Source organism: Oryza sativa, chromosome 10 (genome assembly GCF_034140825.1).
Source record: "Oryza sativa Japonica Group chromosome 10, ASM3414082v1".
In the NCBI taxonomy this organism is placed as follows: Eukaryota; Viridiplantae; Streptophyta; class Magnoliopsida; order Poales; family Poaceae; genus Oryza; species Oryza sativa.
Window position 1 is genome coordinate 10,951,174 of NC_089044.1, and position 22,886 is coordinate 10,974,059.

Sequence of the window (22,886 nt, forward strand, 5' to 3'; positions counted from 1 at the left end):
ACATTACCCGCCCAAACCCTACCCGCTAGAGTTAGCGGGCAAAACTTCGTGCCCGTACCCATGCCTGGCGGGCGCGGGTATATCTGGCGGGTACCCAATGGATCTTACATGAATAATAACTTGAAAGATATGTAATTTAACAAAGAGAAATAAAATCAATAATTTACCAAATTATCGGTTATCAACAATAATTTGAATTACATCACAACTTAGTATCAATTAGCATCACAAATGAACCGAGAGAAATGGTATAAGAATTAACAAATGAGTCAAAATTAGGTAATACATATGTTATTGGGTCGGGCATGGGTTATCCACGGGTAAAAAATGAAACCCACCTATTACCCATAACGTCTTCGGGTCTCGGGCGGGCGTGCCAATGGGTAAAAAGTCACACCCACACCCGTGTCCATCGGATTGGGTATCCACAGATACCCGGACCCATAGGTAAAATTGCCATCCCTAGATACCATCGTGGCACTCACAGTGCAAGCACTAAGCACCGGACCCCGTGGTTTAGAAAAAAAACCCAAAAAAACTCATTTTCACATTGTAAGATCCTATTTTACGTGGTGTAATTGGATAGAGATATTGTGTAAAACAACTAAGCCCACAACAAGCGTGACCCGGGTGCGGCTAGCACGGGCGAGCGAAGGAAATAAATTTCCTTCACCTACCCTTGGTCCCGTTCTCCTTGGCGTCATCGCGAGCTCGCCTTCTTCCACTCCGCCCCACCCGCCGCTCCTTCTTTCTATCCACCACGGCGGCCCGCTCTCTCCTCAATGAGCTCGTCCTCGGCATCCGTCACCTCCTCTCCCTCGTTCTTAGCAGCAGCTCGCCAGTACGCGCGCGGCCACCGGTTCATGGCGGCGGGAGATGTCACCGGTTGCCGCGGCGGCGTCGGCCAGCACCACCGGCCTCACTATCGCCCGCTGTAGGATCAAGGAGGCCGACTAGAGGGGGTGTGAATAGGCGGTTTTAAAACTTAATGGCACTTAAACAAAACTAACCTAAATTGCTAGGCAAGGTGAAGAGCAAGGTTAACTAAGCAACTAAGTTAAGTTTTGCAAACCTAAGTGATATGGGCTCAAATATGTCTCTATGAATGTAAATAGCACAAATATAAATGCAACAAATAAATGAGACAAGAGACAAGGAATTTTTCACCGAGGTTCGAAAACTCGCCGGTTTCCTAATCCCCGTTGAGGCGAGCCCAACTCCACCGCTCAATCACGAAGCCACCGCACGCCCCCTTCGTCAAGGGGTGGGCAAGGCGGGAGCCGGCCCACGGAGAGGACTACCCAAGCCTCGATCACTCGGGGTAGTTCTTCCTTCACTCCGAAGGTGGTGAACTCCAAACCACTCACAAACGGTGCCGGGCCTCCTCCACAATCTCCTCGGAGAGGTCACCGGGCAACACCTCCACAAGCCGTCTAGGAGGCGGCAACCTCCAAGAGTAACAAGTTTAGGATGCTTGCCGAGGATGATCAAGTGCCACACTAGCTATAACAATGAAGCAATGCACTTGGATTGGCTTAACTCACTCTCTAACACCTCACTAGATAAACTAAGTGCACAAGGGTGTGAGAGCTCTTGCAAGGGTTCAAGATAATGCAATGGAGTGCCAAAAACTTACCCTTGCTGGTGGGGAGTGAGTATATATACCCCCAACCACCAAAACTAGTCGTTGGAACCGAAATCCCCAACTTTGTGCTCTGCCGGTCAGACCGCCGTTGTGAGGCCGGTCAGACCGGACTACTTTATAACGGCTAGAAAACTAGCCGTTACAGGGCAATCATTGAGCCCACTCAACCTGGCCGGTCTGATCGCAGTGTAGTGGCCGGTCAGACCGTCCACGGCTCGGTCAGACCGCCGTCGGTTCGGTCTGACCGGTTGCGGCTCTGGCGGCTCTGTATCGCCACCAAAAACTAGACCAGTGCAACAGACCAGTGGGGCCGGTCAGACCGGCCTTACCACGCCGGTCAGACCGGCTAACAGACCCGGTCAGACCGGCCTAAGGCCCACGGTCAGACCGCAGGTCACTTTTCAGCTCAACTGACTGTTAGTAAAACGGTGATATCTCTTGACTCAGGTCTCGGAATTTGGCGTTCTTGGACTCTATGGAAAGCTTATTCAAAGGGCCATCCAACCCATGAAAAATCCATTCAAGAAACACAACTTAAGTCAAGGATAAAGGGCTCACACTCCAAAGGATATCCACCGAACATACCCACAAGATGCAACTCACTCCTATTGGACATGCCCACTTCTCTCTTGGTTTAGGACTTGAGAAAACTCATCACACTTGGTTAGACAAGCCCACAAAATGCACCTACATGCATATGAACTAATATGGCACTAGATCATCCACAAGCTCGCTTCATAGACCTCTCTTGATAGTACGGCGCCTATCTAGCAAATCCGGTCTACACCAAACACCAAGACCGGGAAAAGACTAAGAAAACATTCTTAGCTACATTATACCTTTTCCTTGCGCCATCCATCTTGGGGTCAAGCTTGAGCCGAGATCAACACTTGTGACCATCCAGTTGAACCATGTTTATGCCGAGGTCTTGTCCATCCTTTGTCAAGACTTTATTCTCATCACAAGCTTGACTTCATTCTTGCCAACATGACGATGTCCTTGGCTTGGTGACCACTAACCCATGGTGTCATTCATTAGCCTCATCGTAGTGGGACCTATTTCTTTTCACACCTCAAAGGAGAACATTAGTCTCAACAAATCGGTTGTCATCCTTCACTTGATGACCAACCGGTTGCATATGAAAGATATGGATATGTTTGTTGTGTATTCATTAACATCACAAGTGTCATATACTCGTATGCAAGCTCAAGTGCAAAGATCCGATATAAATAATAGGTGAACAACATGGATCTAGAACATGCACAATAAATGTATAGGATTTGCTCCCCCTAAATATATGCATACATATAAATATACAAGAGATGCAAGTGTATGCATAATTAGAGAATGACCAATGAGGGTTTATCCTATACATATAGAGAAGGCATATGTAGTAATGATGTAGACCAACATAAAACATATACCTTCATGATCTCCATGTTCTCAATGTAAATGAGACTAAATAAGATAACATTCGAGTAAACATTAGTCTCACACTTATATATCAATAACATGGAAATCATATATATGAACCTATCAAAAAGTAGGAGATAAGAAGTGGTACATATCGTTTTATCTCCATGCATTTCATCCTTGTCATGATTAAGGTCCATCACAAAAGAATGCATGTCTTCCACATCTCATTATCGGGAAATAACCTAGTAGACAACTTATGCAAAAGAGAGGTTAATCCCATAAACATCGGTTTATCATCTATCACCAAAGTAACAATTACACAAATTGTTTAATCCAAGATCTTTCAATCTTTTCTCTCTTTGGTGATGGATAATAACCCGATATAAACAATATAGAGAGATGAGATGAAAAATGATTTCAAATCAAGATAGAAATTTTATAATAAACAAAATATAGAATAAGCTCCCCCTCAAGATGTGCATACATATGGATATGAAGGAACGCATATGCACATAATCAATAAAGATCAAATAGGAAGCTCACACTATATTTTGGATCCACAAGAGAGACCAAGTTAGAATATGTGAAGTTTAATACATACCTCTCATCATTTTTACTTCCATATCCAAATGAGACTAGTCAAAGAAAGGCTCATAAAAACGTTAGTCTCATATAATTAGATTTGTCATTAATCACCGAAACCAAATTAAGGCACTTGAACTTACACCCGCCGCTCAACTCCTTAGCGTCCGAGGCGGATGTGGTGGCCACGGCGGCGGATGGTGGTCGATGCGGAGTCGGGAGCACTGCGGTGGGCGGCGGCGGACGGATCCGCCTTTCCCGACGGTGGGAGCGGAGGGGGTGGTGGGAGTGGACGGCGCGACGCCGACGGTGGGAGTAGCGGGGACGGTGGGAGCGGACAGCGCGGGAGGAGGAAATTGCTATAGCGGGAGAGGATTTTTCGAGGGCAATTCGGGGTTTTCGCTAGGCAGAATCGGCACGAGGGCACGAGGCAGCGAAGAAACATTACCCACAGCGCGCGTGCCTCACGATTTCGGCGCCGTGCGTGGATTCGCCTCGACGAAGTTTTGCGCCACTCTGTGTGGGCACGAGGCGTCTAGTTTGGTCGCGGGCGCACACGACATGTCGATCAAATCCAATGTGGCGCAATGAGGTTCTGGTCCAGCTCAGTGCACTGTGAAAGGTCTCAGGGGTTATCACAGTTATTACGTGTGATAATTTTCTCCATTCTCGATAACCACACGATTCTCATGATAACCATGCAGTTACCGTAGTAACGTCGAACGTGAGGTAAAGGTACGTAGTAACGCCGAACGTGAGGTAAAGGTAACTTCACCCCCAAAAGATTTGATAAATTTTGTTGCCACCGCGAGTCCGTGATGAAAGAGCCTACAACAACTCTGATGCACAGCATAGTGCTTCAGTGCGTGCCGTGGGTGATGATGCTCTCTCTCATGGCCCGATCTTCTGGTGAGGGGATAACTCTCGCTTTGATCGAGTGCGACGTTTGCGACGTGGCTACCAACCAGAACAAGTCCAGGACGCCATGCAATCGCTACATCACAAACGATGTCGTACCAACCATGACGTGCGGTTAATGATCCCTGCAATGCAAACGAGAGAACACTTCAAGAACAAGATAAGATGCAATCTAAATATTGCGAATATCACAAACACTTTGCCTCACACTGTCTGGCCTGACCAGGGGCGGTCTGACCGGCCGGCCAGAGAGCGGCGGTCTGACCAGCCAGGCAGTGGCGGTCTGACTGGCGGGTGTCGGCCGGTCTGACCGGCCGGCCATATGGCCGGGATGGTGTTGTCTCGGTGTGCCGATCCCGAGCCGCCGGAGCCGTATTTAGTCAGACCGAGCTGGTGACGGTCTGACCGAGCCGAGGCCGGTCTGACCGGGCACCCTATGTCGGTCTGACCGGCCGGGGCAGTGGGGCCCAATGACAGCCTTACAACGGCTAGAAAACTAGCCGTTGTAGAGTAGCACGGTCTGACCGGCCACATACCTCCGGTCAGACCGGCAGAGCACAGAGTTGGGGGATTTCGCCCCCAACGGCTAGTTTTGGTTGGTGGGAGTATAAATACTCCCCCTCCAGCAGCAAGGGGACTCTCTTGGCACCCAATTCAATTGCATACACCCCTTGCACCTCTCTCACACACCTTTGAGCTTAGTGTTCATCCATTGTAGTGATTGAGGTTGTTCTAGCCAAGAGTCAAGTGCATTGCTTCCATTTGTAGAGCTAGTGTGGCACTTGATCATCCCCACGCCGGGTCATCGCTTGTTACTCTTGGAGGTTGCCGCCTCCTAGACGGCTTGTGGAGGAGTTGCCCGGTGACCTCTCCGAGAAGATTGTGGAGGAGGCCCGGTGCCGGTTTTGTGAGTGGTTTGGAGTTCACCACCTTCGGAGTGAAGGAGGAACTACCCTAGTGATCGAGGCTTGGGTAGTCCTCTCCGTGGGCCGGCTCCCGCCTTGCCCACCCCTTGATGAAGGGGGCGTGCGGTGGCTTCGTGGTTGAGCGGTGGAGTTGGGCTCGCCTCAACGGGGAGTAGGAAACCGGCGAGTTTCCGAACCTCGGTGAAAAATCTATTGTCTCCTTGTCTCATTTACTTGTTGCATTTACATTTGTGCAATTTACATTTCTAGAGACATACTTGAGCCACTTTCACCCTAGGATTGCAAAACATAAATTAGTTGCTTAGTTAGTCTTGTCCCTCACCAAGCCTTGCAACTTAGGTTAGTTTTGATTAGGTGTCATTTAATTTTAAATCGCCTATTCACGCCCTCTAGTCGACATCTCGATCCTACAAGTGGTATCAGAGCTTGGTCTCTCTTGATTGGGTTTTACTGCCTAGAGAGAAGATGTCGAACGAGGTGAACCATGTAGGGAAGGCTCCCATGTTTAATGGCACAAACTACTCCACTTGGAAAATTAAAATGTCTACTCACCTCAAAGCTATGAGCTTCCATATTTAGAGTATTGTGGATGTAGGCTTTGCTATCACTGGCAAGCCCTTGACGGAGATTGATCACCGCAACCTCCAACTCAATGCCCAAGCCATGAATGCTTTGTTCAACTCTTTGAGCCAAGAGGAGTTCGATAGAGTGAGTAACCTTGAGACCGCATATGAGATTTGGAACAAGTTGGCGGAGATCCATGAGGGCACAAGCGAGTACAAGGATGCCAAGCTTCATTTCCTCAAGATCCAATATGAGACATTCTCCATGTTGCCTCATGAGAGTGTGAATGACATGTATGGGAGGCTCAATGTCATTGTGAATGATCTCAAGGGGCTTGGGGCAAACTACACCGATCTTGAGATTGCCCAAAAGATGCTTAGGGCTCTACCGGAGAAGTATGAGACCCTTGTCACCATGCTCATCAACTCCGACATGTCAAGGATGACACCCGCAAGCCTCTTGGGGAAGATCAACACCAATGACATGTACAAGTTGAAGAAGAAGGAGATGGAGGAAGCCTCACCTTCCAAGAAGTGCATTGCTCTCCAAACCGAAGTTGAAGACAAGGGTAAGGGCAAGGTGAATGAAGCCAATGAGGACTTGGAGGAAGAGATTGCCCTTCTTGCTAGAAGGTTCAATGATCTGTTGGGAAGGAAAAAGGAGAGAGGAAGGGGCTCCAACTCCAATAGGAGAAGAAATAGAAGACCCAACAAGACTCTCTCCAACTTGAGGTGCTTTGAGTGTGGTGAGAAGGGACACTTTGCTTCCAAGTGCCCTTCCAAGGATGATGATGGAGACAAGTCATCCAAGAAGAAGAGTGGAGGCTACAAGCTCATGAAGAAGCTCAAGAAGGAAGGGAAGAAGATTGAGGCCTTCATCGGGGAATGGGACTCAAATAAGGAGAGCTCCGCCTCATCTGGGTCCGAGGAAGAAGGTGGTGATGATGCAAGCTCCAAGAAGAAGAAGATGGCCGTTGTTGCCATCAAGGAGGCTCCATCACTCTTCGCTCCACTTTGTCTCATGGCAAAAGGCTCCTCTAAGGTTACATCTCTTAGTGATAGTGAGAGTGATGATGATTGTGATGATGTTTCCTATGATGAGTTTGTGAGTATGTTTGAGGAGCTCCATGCTTATAGTGAGAAGGAGATTGTCAAGTTCAAGGCCCTAAAGAAGAATCATGCTTCTTTGAAGGTCTTGTATGAGGAGCTAAAGACCTCTCATGAGAGACTCACCATTTCTCATGAGAAGCTTAAGGAAACTCATGACAACCTCCTTTCCACTACTCAACATGGAGCTCACATTGATATTGGCATATCTTGTGATTTGCTTAATGATAGTGCTACTTGCCATATTGCTCATGTTGCATCATCTAGCATTTCTACCTCTTGTGATGATCTTGTGGATATGCCTAGCTCTAGCTCTAGCTCTTGTGTTTCTATTTGTGATGTCTCACTTGTTGTTGAGAACAATGAGCTTAAGGAGCAAGTGGCCAAGCTCAACAAGAGTTTGGAGAGGTGTTTCAAGGGTAAGAACACTCTTGACAAGATTTTGAGTGAGCAACGGTGCATCCTTAACAAGGAGGGACTTGGATTCATTCCAAAGAAGGGTAAGAAACCTTCTCACCGTGCACTCATTTTGTCAAGAGCAATGGTAAGTATTGCTTCAAGTGTCGTGAGGTTGGGCATTTGGTGAATGATTGCCCCGGTGGTAAGCCTTCTAAGACATGCATGTTTGATTCTCATTATATGCTTAGGAAGGCTCATGATTGTAGTATTGTTGCTAGATATGTGGGTTCCACTATACTTAGTGGTAAAAAGAATGCCATTTGGGTGCCTAAAGCTTTGGTCTCTAACCTCCAAGGACGCAAACAAGTTTGGGTACCTAAAAGAGCTTGATCTTCTTTTGTAGGTGAACTACCACACCGATGGGAGCCATTGGGTGCTTGATAGTGGATGCACTCAACACATGACCGGTAATAGGGCTATGTTCACCACATTTGAAGTAGGAGGGAAAGAACAAGAGAAAGTGACATTTGGAGGCAATAGCAAAGGAAAGGTAATTGGGTTAGGTAAAATTGCTATCTCCAATGATTTGTCAATTGACAATGTCTCTCTTGTTAAATCTCTAAATTTCAATTTGCTTTCAGTTGCTCAAATTTGTGATCTTGGCTTGTCATGTGCTTTCTTCCCGTAAGAGGTTATTGTTTCTAGCCTTCTTCACAAGTCTTGTGTGTTCAAAGGTTTTAGATATGGGAATCTTTATTTGGTTGATTTCAATTCTAGTGAAGCAAATTTGAAAACTTGTTTAGTTGCAAAAACTTCATTGGGTTGGCTTTGGCATATGAGGCTAGCCCATGTTGGCATGAATCAATTGAGCAAACTTTCAAAACGTGATCTAGTTGTGGGCTTGAAAAATGTGAAGTTTGAGAAAGATAAGCTTTGTAGTGCTTGTCAAGCCGGCAAGCAAGTTGCATGTTCTCATCCTACTAAGAGTATCATGTCCACATCTAGACCATTGGAGCTCTTGCATATATGGATTTGTTTGGCCCAACAACCTATAAGAGCATTGGTGGTAATAGTCATTGTCTTGTGATTATTGATGATTATTCTCGCCATACTTGGGTGTTCTTTTTGCATGATAAGTCTATTGTTGGCGAGCTTTTCAAAAAATTTGCAAAAAGGGCCTAAAATGAATTTAGTTGCACTCTTGTGAAAATTAGAAGTGACAATGGTTCCGAGTTTAAGAATACCAATATCGAGGACTATTGTGATGATCTTGGTATTAAGCACGAGCTTTCCGCTACCTACTTACCTCAACAAAATGGTGTAGTGGAGAGGAAAAATCGTACATTGATTGAGATGGCAATGACTATGCTTGATGAATATGGTGTTTCCGATTCCTTTTGGGCGGAAGCCATAAACACCGCTTGCTATGCAACTAATAGGCTTTATTTGCATCGTCTCTTGAAAAAGACTTCCTATGTGCTAATTGTTGGGAGGAAGCCAAATGTTGCCTATTTTCGAGTTTTTGGTTGCAAGTGTTATATTTACCGAAAGGGTGTTAGACTAACCAAATTTGAAAGTCGGTGTTGTGATGAAGGGTTTCTTCTAGGTTATGCCTCAAATAGCAAGGCATACCAGGTCTACAACAAGAACAAAGGTATTGTGGAAGAAACCGCCGATGTTCAATTTGATGAGACTAATGGCTCCCAAGAGGGGCACGAGAATTTGGATGATGTAGATGATGAAGGCTTGATGAGAGATATGAAGAACATGTCTATTGGGGATGTCAAGCCTATTGAAGTGGAAGACAAGCCATCCACCTCCACTCAAGATGAGCCATCTACTTCCGCTTCGCCAAGTCAAGCTTAAATTGAAGTGGAGGAGGAGAAGGCACAAGATCCACCTATGCCACCAAGGATACACACCGCTCTTTCCAAGGATCACCCAATTGACCAAGTGTTGGGTGATATTAGTAAGGGTGTTCAAACTCGATCTCGTGTCGCTTCGATTTGTGAACACTACTCGTTTGTTTCTTGTCTTGAGCCAAAACATGTAGATGAAGCTCTTTGTGATCCGGATTGGATGAATGCTATGCATGAATAGCTCAACAACTTTGCAAGAAACAAGGTGTGGACTTTGATTGAAAGACCTAGAGACCACAATGCCATAGGGACAAAGTGGGTCTTTAGGAACAATCAAGATGAGAACAGATTGGTGGTGAGAAACAAGGCAAGATTGGTGACGCAAGGTTTCACACAAGTTGAAGGTTTGGACTTTGGTGAAACTTTTGCCCCCGTGGCAAGACTAGAGGCTATTCGCATCCTTCTTGGATTTGCATCATGCTTTGATATAAAACTATTTCAAATGGATGTGAAAAGTGCTTTTCTAAATGGTGAAATTGCCGAACTTGTCTTTGTTGAACAACCTCCCGGTTTTGAAGATCCTAAAAATTCTAACCATGTTTGTAAACTCTCAAAAGGTCTTTATGGTTTAAAACAAGCTCCTAGGGCTTGGTATGAAAGATTGAGAGATATTCTTTTGTCAAAGGATTTCAAAATTGGAAAAGTTGACACCACCCTTTTTACAAAGATCATTGGTGATGATTTCTTTGTGTGTCAAATTTATGTTGATGATATCATATTCGGTTCTACTAATGAGGTATTTTGCAAGGAATTTGGTGATATGATGTCTAGGGAATTTGAGATGTCCATGATTGGAGAGTTGAGCTTCTTCCTTAGACTTCAAATCAAGCAACTCAAGGATGGGACGTTCGTGAGCCAAACAAAGTACATCAAGGATCTACTCAAGAGGTTTGGCTTGGAGGATGCAAAGCCCATCAAGACACCTATGGTAACCAATGGGCATCTCGACCTTGATGAGGGAGGTAAACCGGTAGATTTAAAGCTTTATCATTCTATGATTGGTAGCTTGCTTTACCTTACCGCATCTAGGCCGGATATCATGTTTAGTGTTTGCATGTGTGCACGGTTTCAAGTCGCTCCTAAGGAGTGTCACTTAGTGGCCGTGAAAAGGATTCTAAGATATTTAAAGCATTCCTCAATTATTGGCTTGTGGTACCCAAAAGGTGCTAAGTTTAAGCTAGTTGGCTATTCCGATTCGGATTATGCCGGTTGCAAAGTGGATAGAAAGAGCACATCCGGTAGTTGCCAAATGCTTGGTAGATCCCTTGTATCATGGTCATCCAAGAAACAAAACTCCGTAGCCCTCTCTACTGCCGAAGCGGAATATGTTTCAGCGGGTAGTTGTTGTGCCCAATTGCTTTGGATGAAACAAATCTTGTTGGACTATGGCATATCCTTCACCAAAACCCCACTCCTATGTGACAATGATAGTGCCATAAAGATAGCCAATAACCCGGTCCAACATTCTAGAACCAAGCATATTGACATTCGCCATCACTTCCTAAGAGACCATGTTGTCAAGAGTGACATAGTCATTAGCCACATAAGAACCGAGGATCAACTAGCCGATATCTTTACCAAGCCTCTTGATGAAACCCGCTTTTGCAAATTGAGGAATGAGTTAAATGTCATAGATTTCTCTAATGTGGCTTGAGACGGTGCACCATGGTTGCTTCTTTTGCATATTGTATATTTACTCTCATTTGCTTTTATGCTTTGGACTTATTGCCATTTGGTTCTTCATTGAGAAAATGGAGCATGTCACATTAAGGGGGAGTTTTGCACTCTTGCATGTGCTCTACCCCTCTTTGTCTGTGAGCAAATCAACTAGTGGTGCTAGTAGTATTTTCAAAACGCCCAAGTCAACATAAGTCAAAACTTTTGCAAAATCAATGTAATTTGAAAATGTTTCAAAAGGTTTCCTATATGTTTTCCAAGCCTTACGTTGCAAGAAAAATGATTTTTGAATGAAAATGCCATTTTGGCCCTCTTTTGAAGAAACTAGATTCTTAGTTTTGGCCAAAATGAGATTTATCCCCAAAATAAGATTGAGAAGGAATTTGAGAAAAGTTTCAAAACAAAGTTGGTAGAGAAGAATATTTGAAATGTTTTTGGTATTCAAACCTATTTCAAAAACCAAATATTTCAAAAGTTGTTTGAAAATCAAATTCGCCCAAAAACCCCTATAGACCATAAAAGGTCACCTCCTAGCACTCAAGTGAGTTTTGTTGCAAATCTTCATAATTTTCAAATGTTATGAATGGTTGGCAATATTTCAACTCACACATTTCAAAATTGCTCCAAAAATTGCTCCAAAAATCTCGTCTGACCGGCCTGGTGGAGGCGGTCTGACCGGCCTCTAGGGCCCGGTCTGACCGGCCGCATATAGCCGGTCTGACCGGCCTGGGATGGTGGGCCCAGGACTTTGTCCTTTCTTCCTCTTTCTTCTCCTACCCGACCCCTCCTCATCTGTCGGGTCCCAAAACTAATGATTCAGAAACCAACATGTTTAGACTGTATCAAGCCCTGGATCAGTAGATTGATACAGGTTCAACAATCTGGATCTTCATTGCATACATTTGATCAAGGTTTTAAAGGAGATTCCTTTACATAAAATAATAGGGTATTTACAAACTTTTGGCTAACTATTACAGCAGAAGCTATACGATGACACAACTCTAGTGTTTTGCTATAGACTTAAACCATCTATCTAATCTATACTTGAGAATTAAGTTAGGATGAGACTAACTTATATGATTGAACTCCCGGCTTCGGCAAGACTCCAAATTAACTCTGAAAAAGGTGGGGTTGAAGTAAGGGTGAGTACAACATACTCAGCAAGCTATTATATTCAATAATAAATGTATGAAATGGTAATATTTGAGTAGAGCTAGGTTTAATTGCAGAAAGCTGAGAATAAAGAAGTAGAAATCCTGAAATATTTGATATGCAACAGTATTTAATAAAGTTTGAAATTATGTTTCTAACCAAGATGCCATTGTGAGTCCCAATGCTTGATAACCGTGAGCACGGCTATTTGAATAGTTTTAATAATATTCATACTGCAGTAGATGTACGCTTTACCCGCAATCCATGACATGCCAAACACATTAGCTTTGTCATGGCAAAGCTTTTCGGTTACTAACATCAGTGGTACCTGTTCCATGAACTCTAGTCCCCATGCGCTCTGAACGTAATGTTATCAGCAGCGTAAGGAGTTTTGGCGTTCCCGAGGTTTTTAGAGAGAACTGGTTGAGAGACCCCATCATCTCAATCAGGTTTTCATAATTCACACACACAGCTCACGAGATAATCAAGATATTTACCTGCGCCTCGGTACATATCACAATCGCCCTGCTTGGCGTAAGTTTGCCTCCTGCGCGAGGACTTAAGAAGAACCACTATACAGAGGTACCACCTTTGCTAGATAACTTAATCAGCTAGGTCTATGCCCATACGAGAATTGTGGTCGTACTCGTATGTTCTTCACATGTACTTGGCAATCTTATGTCGGTTGGAACAGTAGTAGCCACCCGGAAATCAACCATTTCTACCGTACTGTCCCAATCTAAGTTCATTATGTTTTATGCAGTCTAACTAGGCAGGGCTAAGCAAAAGCTAGCATATCTAGTTTGCTATGTTCAGGTTATGCATTTGAAATCATGTGTGACTAATGCATAGAATAGAGATATAGAATATAGGGTATTTATGCTCAAAGGAGAGGAATAATAACTTGCCTTGCTCCAACGCAGATAAAAATCCGATATAGGCAACCTGATTATCTGATCCTTGAAACACCACAGGTTGCCATCCAAAATATAATAGACTCTACTATAGAAGAGGAAGATCCAAATTCAATAAAAGCCATAGAATAACAAGAAAACGACAAACGGTTAAGAGGCTAGGGTTTAGGGTAGGGTATAAGGATTATTAGGCTAATATTTTATATGCAGGTTCTAAAGAGTTGGTGGCTGGGGTGGAAAGGGAATTAAGAGGCTAAGGTCACCTATGTTTTATGTGCAGACTCTGATTGGTTGGTGGATAGGGAGTACAGTGGATAATTGAATTGGTTGAGCAGATATGTGACTGGTATTGGCTGATAATAGGTTTGGGTAGGATTATACTTAGGGTTTGGTTATATTTAGGCCGATTGAGGAGTAGGGAAATATATCGGCCAGGCTCTATATTTTATGTATAGGTTCTGGGTAGATGGAGAGTAGGTGGCTAAGATATGGCGGATAAGTAATATTGTAGTGGATGTGGGATTTGGATGGTAGGCTGATTAAGGTTTCAGTTGTCTAAGCCGATATCGAGGTACGATAAATATCGGCTAGGGTTTGGGTGTTCGCAAGTCGTCGCTAAAGCATGACGACTAGGTTTGGTGTCTTCTCTAGCCGGTGTCAATAGACAATATAACAGCTAGAGGGATGGGAGGTTTGTACAGGTTTAGCGAGGCAGAAGTGTTACTTTGACAACCGTGAGTGGCGGCGGAGCGGCTAGGATCACACAGGGCCCGAGAGCTAACTGTGCGGCGTGCTATGGAGGTCGAGGAAATAGTGAAGCTCCGACCACTGTACGCATCGAGGCGTGGGGTGCCAGGAGCAGCACTTCGACCTTGGGTTTGGTTTTGCCGGGCTTTACAACCAATGGTTCGACGTCGGGGCCAATAGACCGCAAACGTCCCCATGGAAGGTGTAAAGTTCCAACCGACGGCTTTTTAGTGGCTAAAGGGTATTTTGGGATAAAAGAAAATATTTAAAAAGGCAAATATAAATTCAAATAAAATAGCAAATTGGGAAATGAAGCATTTGAATTTATATGAATTTAGGTCCAGGTTTCACTGAGATCGGATCTACGGTTTAGGAGATATGAGCTTCTAAAGAATAGGATTTGAATTAAATCTAGAAAATATGAAAGGTTACTATTCATGGGCCTACCTGTCAGTGTCTATTCCCTTTTCTCTTCTTTCTCTTCTTCTTCTCGTCTTGTTCTTCCTCCTGCTTCACAGAGAGCCGAGAGAAGGGAGAAGAGAGGGAGAAAGGGGCGCTGGTGCTCCGGTGGTCGAGAGGCTGCGACGTCGGCGGCAAAACATGTTCCTGAGCGACGCGCATCCAGGGAGGGTGGTAGCTAGCTAAGGTGGAGAGTGAGATGGCCGGAACGGCGACGGCAGGAGCTCAACCATGGCCGGCATGGATGGTGGCGGTGATGGCTTGTGGTGGTGGCTAAAGGAGAAGGGAAAGGAGAAAAACGGATTCATCTCGCCGAGGCAAAGCCGATGGCGCGAGGGTTTGGGTTGTGAAACTATGGTGAAGGAGATCGGCCGACGGTAGGCGGCGGCCGGACATGGCAGGAGAGAGAGGAAGAGCTCGAGGCTCTGATGATGTGTGGGGGAGAAAGGGACGGCTCGCAGGTATTTATAGGCGGCAGAGGTCGGTTGCTCAAGTCGGTTCGCAGAGGAGGAGAAGGAGGACATGGCGACGGCGGCGTGGAAAAGACGATCACGGCGTCGGCCTTGTCTGTTGATTGGTCGATGATGGCGGTTCGCTCCAGGAGCTGACGTCGGCGGTGTGAGGTGGCGGATGACGTCGGCAACGGTTGCTTGGTGTCGAAGGCAAGCTGGCGGCGGCGGTGGAGGAGGGCAAGGCACGGCAGCGGCGGAGGAGGAGAGAGCGACGACACCGATTTCTTAGCGGCGACGGAAGGTGTTGGCGGCGGCGTGCGCACCTGGAAGAGGAGGAGAGAGGCGGTTGCCTCCTGGGCTAGCTGGGCCACTAGAGAGAGGAGGGCCGAAAGAGAGAAAAGAAGATCTCGGCCCATAAAGAATTATTTGTGAATTTCTAATGGAATAGGATTTGTATTTGGAGGGAATTTGAATAGGGAATTTTGAAAGGAAATTATATTTGGATATAATTTCCAAAAGGGATATTTTCTAGTTTGAGTGCAATATTTTTGGAAGTGGAATATGGGCAAATTTATATTGATGCACTCAATTGTGGGGAGAGGGATATATGAATAAAAGTTGAATATATAATTGGGAATGTGGAAAGAAAAATAGGTGGAGGAAAAAGAATAGAATTTGAACCCTAATATATATGGCATGGGTTTCAAGGAATTGCTTGAGGCTAAAAGGAAATTTAGGTGACAAGGATATAATTTATTTTCTTAGCACAAGAGCAATTATTCACAATATTTGTAATAATATTATTCTTGTGCCGAGAAGGAAATCAAGCCACAAGAATTAAATTAGCGGCTAGATCAAAAGGAAGAATTTTGAAAAAGGGGACTAAGGATAGGTTTGGAATCAAAGGATAGATTTAAGATCAAAGGATGGGTCGACAATTAATTCCAATAAAATTGGAATTGTTTGGTTTAGGTTCTAGGACAATGGTGGAGAATTTCTTGGACCATAATTCATAAAAATAGAAAGGGGTTTTCAAACTAAATTTGAATGAAAGAATTTTAGTCAAAAGAAGGTTTTAAACCAAATCAAGAAATACCTCAATTTAACCAAATATATATTTTTAAATGAAAAACACAAAAGAAATTAAATACTGCATAAGGATTCTGTGCAAGTTAGTTTTAGGAGGTCCCTCTAATTATATTGTCCTAAGTTTAAGAAGTTATTAAAAACATAAGAATCGGCATGATGCAGGATTGGAAAATGGCACATTTTCAGGATGTTACATCATCCCATCTCATCTCTTCACTTCTCCAACTCAAAATTTCTTCTCCTCTCTCCTCTCCCAAACCCTAACCACCTCCCTACACCAAATCCATCCGGTTCAACCGTCAAAATCACTCCGGTTACACCGTAAGTGATTCTCCTCCGCTTCCTCGCTCTATTCCATGGATTGATTTGTGTTTTGATTGAGTTTTTGATCCATGGCATGGAACCCTAGGTGAAGGAAGAGGTGTTCTTCGATTTACACCAATAGAGGGTAGTTTCTTGGTGTGATTCAACTCCTTCAACCGGTAAATCACTCTCCCTCTTGTGCATTGTTCTCAAATCGGTCTATTTCAATCTCTAGGGTTAAGGGTAGTTTTCCCCCTTTGTTCCAATCTTAATGAAATAGACCTACACCTTGATATCCATGCTCAAATCATGTACAATCTTGTTGTAGCAAATATTTTTAGAGTCATTTGTATGTGATGGTGAAAGGGATTTACTTTTGCACTTGTCAGAGGTGGTCTGACCGGGTACCAGCCGCCGGTTTGACCGCGCTCGGCCGTCGGTCTGACCGACATATGGACGGCGGTCTGACCGGTTGTTGGCCCTCGGTCTGACCGGCCGTTTTCCACCGGTCTGACCAGCCGCTGGACTTCGGTCTAACCGTCCCTGACATGCAGTGTGCAATTTCCTTTTCGCCTAACATAGTGTCTTCTAAAAATTGTTGCTTATTTATCTTTTTTTATCCTTGTTTCTCAGCTATGCCTCCCCGCACTCGCCGTGGTCGTCGTGAGCCCACGCTTGATCCCGTCAGTGAGAATGAGGAATCAAACGGAGATGAGTATGTTCAAAGTGATGATGAAGTTATGGAAAATATTGAGGGGGATGAGGTGGAAGTAAGTGGTTATGACAATGGTAGTGATGGTGGTGATGATAATGGCAGTGGCGATGGTGAGGATGATGAGGCAAGTGATGATGGGAGTCCTCTCGATCCCACCATCCAATTTGTGCTCAATTTGAGGAATGCCTAGCAATACACTATCCTCCGTCATCACGATCAATTCCGGAGGCCTAATGATTGCAATGATCTGAGATTCCATACACGGTATCAAAAGTCCGTGTATGAGCAAGTATATGCAAACAAAGCCTTCGCCGAACACAAGTGGATTTCTTGGAGGCACATTGGTGAGACACCGGAGTTTTTAGGTTTGCAAGAGATGTTCAAGCCCGTTGGCATTGATAAGATTGTCACCATGAAGCAACGTTTTGATGAAGACCTCATCCGGCAATTCTATGCCACCGTGTAGGTGTCCGGCGATTGTGATGCCATGAAGTGGATGTCGGGGACCCTTCGATGCTCTATCAACTGCCGTGCATTCAAGGAGCTCTTGCACATTCACTTCAACAACAGGGATGACCTCCATGATGAGCAAAACCACAACCCCTTCCCCATTGATCACTTTTCTCAGTTTTATGAAGAAGGGAGGAGGCACACCTATGGAAAGGTGGCGAGTTTGAGGGCTATCCCAAGTCTGATCAACCGCATAGTGAGGGCCACCATTCTCCCAAGATGTGGCAACAATGATGACATTTGCGGCGTTGCATGGCATGTCATTGAAGCCATCATGGATGGTCGTCGGTTTGGTGTCATCAACCTTATGATGAAGGAGATAGCCATTTCCAAGGGGACTATTGGACAAGGAGTTTACTATGCCCCCTACATAATGAGATTGATTCAAAGCAAGTTGAGACAAATTGGTAACAACTTAAAAGAACACAAAGACTACAAGCCTCATCTCCAACTCTCCACTCCTAGAGCTCCTCGTGTGCGCCAACCAACATTTGATCAAGGTGCAAGCTCAAGTGCAGCCCCCCTCCTCCTCATGGGTATGATCCAAGTGCCTTCTTCCATCCACAATATGCATACTTTGGAATGCAACCCAACGAATACTTCAATCCGGTGCTTGGGGCTATTAATACCCTAAGTGAAAGCATTCAACGCTTATCCACCGGGCATTAAGCATTGCATGAGGATGTTCATGGCTTACGCACCGATGTTGGAGATTTGAATGCTTCCGTGGGAAGATTGCACACTAGGGTGGGTGTATTGGATTCTTGAGTCCAAATGTTGGAGAGCACCCAAGCTTTTGTATATCATCGCCGCCGTGATGCTCCTCATCCTTCATCTTTGGCACGTCCTCCTTCTCCTCCACAAGAATGAAGACCTTTTTGGTACTTTATGCCAAAAGGGGGAGAAAAATATCCTTAGGTGTGCTTTATGTCTTGTGGGTTGGGACTAGTGGTAGTGAGGTTAGTTACATCATATCTAATAGGTTAAGGTGGTTTGGGCTATATTATGTATGGGTATGGGCTATTACTCTATATTGTGTGTTCTTTATCATTTTGTTGAACTCTATGTCATTTGGACCCTTCGTGGTTTTGTAATAGCCTATGTTTATTTGTGAGCCCTTTTAGGATGATTTGTGACTTATGTGTTTTGAATGGTTAAGTGATGTGAACTTGTGCGATGATGGATGGTGTATGTGATATTGATATATATGTGACCATCTTATGCTCATGGATGAATATTTCTTGAAGTTCACATTGAGATATTGCTCTTGTGTTTGTGATTTGTTGAAATGTGCATTGGCTCCATATTTGCTATTTGTGATTGTTATGCACATGTTTAGGGGGAGCTTTTGCTTTTCATTGCAATATATCCATGTGATTTAAATTTGATTATATATATTTGTGGTGTTTGTCATCAATTACCAAAAAGGGGGAGATTGAAGCATCTAGGCCCCCGGTGTTAATTTTGGTAATTAATGACAAGCACTAATTGTGGACTAACCGTTCTTTTGAGCTATATTTTTAAGTTAGGTTCACATTATGTGTGCGTATGGGTGTCTACCTATGGATTAAAATTGACGGCACAAAGCTAAAGGAAGAGAAGACGGTAAACTAATGTTTTCATTTTAAATTGATCGAGGCGTTGGGCGATCAAATTGTGCTAGTTTATTTATAGCTTTGCCGTACTATTAAGAGGGGTAATGACCTAGCAAAGAGATGATTTTAAATTGCCACATTAGGTGATTTGCATTTAGACTTGTGCTCACATTTCATCACACACAGACAAACACTTTGCCTCTCACTGTCGGGCCTGACTAGGGGCGGTCAGACCGGCCACATAGTGGCGGTCTGACCGGCGGCCCTCGCCCGTCTGACCGGCCAGAGAGCAGCGGTCTGACCGGCCAGGCAGTGGCGGTCTGACCGGCGGGTGTCGGCCGGTTTAATCGGCCGGCCATATGGCCGGGATGTTGTCTCGGTGTGCCGATCCCGAGGCGCCGGAGCCGTATTCGGTCAGACCAAGCTGGTGGCGGTCTGACCGAGCTGAGGCCGGTCTAACCGGTCACCCCATGTCGGTTTGACCGGCCGGGGCAGTGGGGCCCAATGACAGCCCTACAACGGCTAGAAAACTAGCTGTTATAGAGTAGCACGGTCTGACTGGCCACATACCTCCGGTCAGACCGGCAGAGCACAGAGTTAGGGGATTTCGCCCCCAAAGGCTATTTTTGGTTGGTGGGAGTATAAATACTCCCCCTCCAGCAGCGAGAGGACTCTCTTGGCACCCAATTCAATTGCATACACCCCTTGCACCTCTCTCACACACCTTTGAGCTTAGTGTTCGTCTATTGTAGTGATTGAGGTTGTTTGTCACATCCTGATTTTTGTTTCAGGATTTATAAATTATTTAATAAATTAATAATAGAATTTATATTAAATGTTCTTGAATTTACAAGTGAAGTTAAATGTGGGAAATAAAATTTCCTAAATCTAAGGCATGGATGGATTTAATTTTTATTAAATTCTCCATGATTAAGTATACTCTCTGAAATTTTCTCGGATTTTTCTAAGCTCAATTCCTAAATGATACAAAGAACAGTTCAGTAATTATTTGATCAATAATGATCTAATTATATTTGTTAAGAGCTTTTCTTGTTTAAAAAATCCTTAAATTATAAATTGTTGTTAAAAGGAATTATTAGAAATGATTTTAAAAGTCTAAAAGAGAAGATCTAATTTTTAATTTGTTAAATCTCAATATAAAATTGGGCTAGATAAAATTTCCTTAAATACTTTGCTTAATTCTATAATTCCTAGATTTTTCTGGGATTTATTTGAGCTAAGGAAATATTTTTAATAAATAGAATTGCATTTCATGAATAATTTAAATAGAAAAATGTCTTTAAATCCTCCTTTTGGCTTTGGGCCGAAAGTCGGCCCAAAACCTCTCTTTCTCTCTCCCTTCCCGGCCCAGTCGGCCAAGTCGGCCCAGTCCGCCGAGCCGCCGCTCTCCTCTCTCTCTCAGCCGCTGACAGGTGGGTCCCACTTGTCGGGGTCGTCGTCCTCCTCGCGCCGCCGCCGCCCGAAACCCTAGCGCAAGCCGCCGCCGTCTCCTTCCAAATTCGGCCGCGTCTTTCCTTCTCCGGTGAAATCTTTAGAGGGGAAATGATCTTCTCGATCTCCTCTTCCTTTTCTCTTTTGGAATCATCGCCTAATTAGGTTTGGAAACTCGTGGATTCGAGTTCGATTCGGATCGGCCTCTTTCCTCCGAACCCCGACCTTTCCTTCTCGCCGCCGGCAGCCGTGGGCCTTCGCCGCTGCCTCCTTGCCCCTTTAAAAGGACCCCCGAGCTCTCCTCTACTCGTCGCCTCCCTCGCCTTTGCCCACCGCCGTCTGTAGCGCCCTAGCCCCGTGAGCTTTTGCGCCGCCGTCGCCGCCGTTCGTCCAGCCGTGCGCCGCCGTCGCTACGGTCGTCGTCGTCACTCGGGAAGGCCATCGTCGGGATCGCCAAGTCGTCGCCGTCCTCGTCCGCCCCTTCGCCGCCGCCGAAGACCGCCGGAGCACCGTCGCCGTCGTCGACCCGATCTCCGCCGCCGCTTCTTCCTCGTCGCCGGCGCTGTCCGTTGTTCCTCCGCCGCTTCTTTGGTCACCGGTGAGTTCGCCGCGTCGCCCTCTACCCGTTGGTGTCCTCCGTTTGCGTCCTCGTGCCGTCGTTCGCCGGCGAGCTTGCGCTCCCGAGCCGCCGCCGGTGCTGACGTCATAGCTGCCGTCATCGCTGACGTCATCGTCGTCGTTCTCCGTGAGCCGCGGTGGATCCGTTTGATCCCGGCCGTCCGTTTTGGATAGGTTCGATCTCGGCCGTCCGTTCCCGTGAACCGTTGCCGTGCACCCGGTCCACCGCAAACCCTAGCCGCTGACGCAATAATCCTTCTTTTCCTTTTCAAAAATAATTCATTATTGCGTCATAATTCAATTAAAATCCATATAAGTGTTTTAATCCGATTTAATCTTTAAAAATTCATAACTAATTCATCTTAACTCAGTTTAAGGTGGTTCAAGTTGCAAAAGTTGTATAAAATAAAGATCTACATATTAAAATTTTCCATAAATTGAATTAAATTTATTTAATTCTTTTTAAATGGGCTTTAATTAGATTTAATCTTGTAAAATTCATAATAAATTCATTTGAAGTCAGAATGAGGCCGTTCAAGTCTCATAATTCATCTAAAATTATGATCTACATGTTTGTTTACTTTTTATGTATTGTTTATTTGGTTTTTATTAGTCTTTTCCTTGTTTTGCGTGTTAGCTTGTCGTTTCCGTCGTTGCGAAGGTTCGCGAGTGCGTCGGAAGTGTTCAAGATGATTAATTGAAGACCGATTATTGCAAGGCAAGTCACACAGATCCTAAACACAATCCTTTGAGCATGTTGATCCTATATTTAAATTCTCTATTTATTTCAACTGTGCATTTATTTTCGAATGTCACCGGGTGGTGTGAACTTATTCCTTTGTTATGGCCAATTTGCATTGATTACTTTATTCCTTGATACCTTGGGTTATTATAATTTGACTAGTTGAGCTTTATATATTGGTTCAGCTAGATATTAGATATGATTGCTTAGCCATGCTTAGAAACATTAGCACATTATTGGGATAACTTATGACTCATTATTATTTTATGATGGTTTAATGATAGTTCACGATGGTCAATCGTGATTGGTTAATTAATTACTTGTCAACTAAAACTTGATAATGGTGGGTTGTGAGCACATGGTTTTGAGAGTCGTGCTCATGACAATTAAGGACCGGTTCGCGAGCTACTATTGTGAAACATTAACCGTGCCAACCACAAGCCAGCGTGGGCAACGGCTTTACCTTTTGCATAGCATGATTCATTGCGGAGCACCAGACTGAGAAGTGGCGGAGATAAGCCCACGGGGGTCGCTGTGGAGTCCATGCCTTGTTTATAAGGGGGTGATTATGATCCAGGGAAGGTGCGCTGCAGTGGATTGTGTTATGCAAGGGGTATTGTCACAGCCCCTTTCCGAGGTACCGTGGTGGTACTGAGGCACATGGTGACATGATGTGGGGCTGTGTCTTGTGGGTACAGTGGTACACCTCTGGCCAGAGTAAAACTATTCGAATAGCCGTGCCCGCGGTTATGGGCGGGTTGAGCAATGTTTTTCGTGATTAGTCTCACACCTCTCACAATAATTATTGATGTTATAACTGGTAATAATTTGCTTAGCTCCTGGTTTGGAGATTAGATCTGTACAGCCGGGTATGGTTGTTTAGGATGGTCGGGCCTGTGCAGCATGGGTGTGCTGTTCAGTGTTGATTAAAATTTCTGATTAACTACTCTACTGTTTTATTTCTCTTAAATATTTTGCTAAACGCT